Source organism: Trachymyrmex septentrionalis, unplaced genomic scaffold (assembly GCF_001594115.1).
Source record: "Trachymyrmex septentrionalis isolate Tsep2-gDNA-1 unplaced genomic scaffold, Tsep1.0 scaffold87, whole genome shotgun sequence".
Lineage (NCBI taxonomy): Eukaryota > Metazoa > Arthropoda > Insecta > Hymenoptera > Formicidae > Trachymyrmex > Trachymyrmex septentrionalis.
In genome coordinates this window covers 2,863,695-2,868,934 of record NW_017306059.1, presented here as the reverse complement: position 1 = coordinate 2,868,934, position 5,240 = coordinate 2,863,695, and the positions used below count along the sequence as shown (strand labels likewise).

The 5,240-nt window shown below is 32.4% G+C and overlaps 1 protein-coding gene across 3 annotated transcripts in view; it reads left to right on the top strand.

Annotated features, from left to right (window-relative positions):
* LOC108755440 (regulating synaptic membrane exocytosis protein 2) overlaps positions 1-5,240 on the top strand; it is a 167,328-nt gene that overhangs the window by 106,807 nt on the left and 55,281 nt on the right. The window lies entirely within an intron of this gene.

The window sequence follows — 5,240 nt, the reverse complement described above, 5'->3', positions numbered from 1 at the left end:
ACTATATTAGGAATAATTATCTATTTATATTATCCGTTCATATTTTTCAATCTTATACATATAATAGTATCATCATTTCATCTTTAAAGATCATCAATACTTGAGAAGAAATTCAAATAAAACTATTAATAAAAAATTTAATAAAAATTTCAAAAACAAGATGACGCAATAGAAATGTAAATGTCAAGACTAGCAGAACAAAAGATCAAGAGTTCTGTCTGATAATAGTTAATTATAATAAGAATAACGATGTTTCTTGAGAAGACAACCGTACTTTGCAGAATAATCGCTCACTAAAGGAGTGCAACAGGTTCGGAAAGCTTGGTGTGATGGTAATCGAGAGATTAACGAATCGCGAAGTACTTTGATAGGATCCGAGTTAATCAGTAATCGGGGCTACGACACCATTAATCTTTCACCACTCTTCGGAGAACTCCATTTCTCTTTGTCATCCTTTTGCACGCCACTTCCTCTCTTTGGTTATATTCTCTCTCTTACGCTTTGTGTTTATCCTCCTCTTCCGTTGCCATTTGACACCTTCGGTCTTTTAGGCCCTTTGTGACTATTCCACTTATATGATGTTTCACATATCGCTTACATTTACATATTCAATGAATTATGTATTATCATTTGTATCCACATCCCACCTATACATAGTTTATTCCAAGAATTATTAAATCCAAGATTACGTCGTATACTTTTAATTGAAAGGAAAAGAATAAAACTAGATCCAGATTCCGAGAAAAACCGTTTAATAACATGGCTGCGTTGCCATATCATTGCTTGACTTATTATCATTACACATATCATCCGATATCATATCATACTATACAACACGTTTGTCAATGTGGTGCCTCCGCATCACACGAAGGTTGTCAATGCAACCAACCGTTTGCTCCAAATGGGTGACAGCTTACAGTTATATCAACCGTTATATAATAGCTACTGCTACAGGATGCATATGCGTTAGGTAAATAGCCAGGTAAATGAGCGGAGATGAGAGAGACAGAGGCAGCAACGGCTCTAAGCCTGCACTCGACGAGTAGTAGGCGTGCGATTGACGTTTAATTATTCGTTGCGCATTCAGACGCTTCGTTTCCTCTATAACACACATCCATGAGCTCTCGTTTCTCCGTTTTGACACGGTGACACACAGCAGGGGTTACCGGAGAAATTTGTACCGATTATGTTTTCGCCAACGTAATTACAACGAACTGATTCAAACAGACTGTTCGAGATTATCAGAATTACAACGTAAACAACGTAAACGAGCGTTTTCAATATATTAGATAGTATTCTAATTAAATCAATTATTAATCATTTTTATGAAGATCTTTTGATAAATTATAAGTTAAGTTATGTTAAAGTGTCGAGATTAAGTCTTATTGTGGATGTTTCCTGTCTGCAATGGGGGGTAATTTGAATCGATTCGTGCCTCGTCTTCTATTATTTACATATATTCGTCAGCCTCGCGAATTTCGCATCGTTATACAATTACTGCGAGCACTATAATCAAATATTAATATGTACGCTAATATTTAGAACAGTTAATGCATTTATTTAATAACATGAAATTCCCGTCCGTGACGACCGCACCGTAATAGAATTTATGAACTATTACAGTTCCAGTTTCATAATAGTTCCAGTTTCGTCGTGTAGCTCGCATTATTCGTTTAAAATAAATATATATACAAGCAATTTAAATTTTATTTGTATTTTTTAAATAAATTTTATTTATAAGATAAACAAGTTAAAATTTAAGATTATATTTTAAATCACATTTATTGATAAAACAGATAATCCAACATCGAGTCAACGTTGATTAGATATGAAATTATTAATCTGCATGCGAAAATAATTGGTTTTCATCACTGCTGCTGCTTATATGGCATTACGTAAAGATTATTTATACGTAATCAAATTCCATTTAATTGACTTGTAATAAATAACTGTAATTTCAATTCAAAGCTAATACGATTATTAAGTAAAATAAAAATCTTTTAATTTATAATCATTTATTAATAATATGTATAAACAACTTTCAAAATATTTTTGAAATTTTTAAATTAATCTTTTATGGTAATTTAGTAGATGCATTTTGTTTTTACACTCATTCTTTCAATCGCTTGTTATTGTATGTATAATTGCGATTATTTAAAAACAAAGCTTTACGCAGCTTGCTAATTTGATAAATGTATATTACTCCCAACGGTACCATTTATGCATCGTTTTATCCTTACGCATGGAACAACACCTACTAATCACGGTATTATCAACAACTAATCTATTATAACTACACAGAAAGCACAATAACAATGGTACCACTTCTCGATTCGTGCAATTCCAAGAGAAAGCCATTAAGCGCGATGATACGTAATACACGTACTGGATGTAACTGGATGCAATTGTAATTCCAAGCCACAATTTCGCAATGACAGCTTCTCCATGAATGATGACAAGGCAATAACTCGCGGGAGGATAAACAAATATGAATATAATATCCGTATTTGTGCTATCATTGTATCTACAACCGAATTAATCGGAAAGAGATTAAAAATCCCATAAATAATAATCCTATAAGATGATTAAAAAAAATCCCATAAATTAATTGGAATTATTATTAAATACTGGCATATATTTTATACTTTATTTGATATTTATTAAAATAGAAAGACGACCAATAAGCAGTATCATAAAAGTTGTGTACCTCTGTTTGTTCAATTTTCAATGTAAAAACTAAATCAATACTAGCAGTAAAAATTCAACACAAGGATAAAAATCGGATATTTTCTCTGCAAAAAACGTTTCTATCTTTTCAAACCATAGTAGAACTCGACAAACAGACATTCAACGAAAACCGCGAATATGAAAAGCCATAGGTTTGAACGTTTCATAAATAGTAACGGTGTTGTAGCGCGTGAGAAAGACCTGTCGCAGCCGCGCACGAATCCAAATTGCAGTTGCCGGCATTTGCACACATCTATCTCCGAATAATAGCTTTTCGTGCAAATCACAGGACACACGGATGCAGCTGTGCTCTCAGCAAGGTACGCCAATATTCGGACGCAATCGATCGACTTTCTCTCTCTCTCTCTCTCTCTCTCTCTCTCTCTCTCTCTCTCTCTCTCATCGCGGCCTCAATATAGAGGCGACGCATTAACGCAAACGGACATGTCGTCCCGTGTATTTTACAAGTCCGTTTGTAAACCGCTCGACTTCGTCGCATATCCAGATACGTACATGTCGATCACTTCTCCGTTGACATGATCTCTCGCTGAGGCACCATATCTAACAGATCTCATAAAAGCGAATTCGCGCGAGATAAAGCAAAAGTTCCTAAATAGAAAATGACTAATCTCACTATCAGGTGTCCATAATTCCTAAATTATAAACAATTATATCTATGCAAATTTAGTTTTAAAAGTGTATGATAACAAAACTTTTTATCATTTTCAAAAAAATGTCTATCTTGGTAAATTCAATTAAAAGACATGCATATAACTGGAAGAAAATCAATGAATTTTATAAAGCTGTATTTTTGCCGATTAATCCTGCATGAAAGGTCGTAAGAGAATATTTTTATAGGTAACAATCGATAGAACAAACAATTTGCAGGTGTGATCCGCTAGTTGTGTGGCGGCTAAATATTTTTACAGAACACGGCAACGAATAACATACTATGAGGAATAACGATGTCTAGAATTAACGATCAACAGGTTGACTATATGGATACATAGAAATCTGTTTGATTTAATCACGAGAAATGGGGACATATGCTGTGGCAGTTTTGGCGAATATTATCAGGGCTGTTTAATCGAAAACATACGCACGAAATAATAGGACGAACAATATTACAAACAATACACTGGATACAGTATTTGACATATGATATGCAAATTTTACACCCAATATCCTAAACGTCAATAACGCTATCATAAAAAAACAATTTTATATAACAATCATTTGTTTGTATTTTATTTATTAAAATTGATGTAACGAAACAAAGTCAGTATGACATCATACAGAGGGATACTAAATGTTATTTGTCGTACGTAACGTACGATAGTATATTTGCAATTGTAAATAAAATTGCCCGATATTTATTGTAGAAATATTAAATTTAATTGAAATCTGATATGTGTGCGCTAGCTTTGTTCAGATGATTTTGTAACAACATTAGATTGTCAAAAAAGTTTTGATAAACTCTATTACACACAAAGGTAGTTTTCACATACAAATTCATTCAGAAACAACGGCAATTATTCAAAATAAAAATTATCATGTTCAATAATCATTCGCTATTATTTACGTCTATTAAACAAGCACAGCCATTTCAGCACAATCAAATGCGATCTATACCACATTTTTTTGCTATTTTTTGTTAATTTTTTGTACTATTCTCGTTTTTTTTACTCCAGCCGATTCGCTAAAACTCATGACTGTGCTAACTTAAGATTAAAGTTAGCACAGCCACAAACAAAAAAAAGCAGCAAATGAAAAATCAAGTACATATTATTGAAAAGCTATTTTTTTTGCTCTATTCCCGATTTGTTTGCTCCAGCCGATTCGCTAAAATCCATGATTGTGCCAGCTTAAAATTAAAGTTAGCACAGCCGCAAAGAAAAAAGCAACAGATAAAAAATCAAGTATATATTCTTGAAGGACTATTTTTTTGCTCTATTCCCGATTTTTTGCTCATTAAGTCAAAAAGTTTGACCAAGAATGTGATTGTGCTGGTTCGCGTACAAAAGTAAAGCGCATTAAAACAATCAATTGCTGAGCTCATTTTGGTTTTAAAATGTTTGCAGAATTAATTGCTATAAGAATATCGCAAATTGGAATTTTTTGCTCACTGTTTAAGTCGAAAAATTCAATTTTCGAGATATTCTTCTAGCAATTAATTCTACAAACATTTTAAGATCAAAATGAGCCCAGCAATTAATTGCTTTAATGTATTTACTTTACTCTTGTACGCGAGCCAACACAATCTTGGTCAAATTTTTTTATTAAACAATGACAGGGTAGCTACAGAAAATTTTAAAATTCTCTAACTTTTCCAGGTTTTCCAAATGAAAATGGAAAACTTTTCAATATAAAATATGTAAATTTTAACACATTTAAAGTCAAGAGTTATAGAAAAGTCTATATTATTAGTCTATATTATTAAAAACAATGCAAAAAAGGCTTAGCACTTAAAATTTTGGGTGCAAATTTAAGCCAACAAAAAATTAATTAGTCTT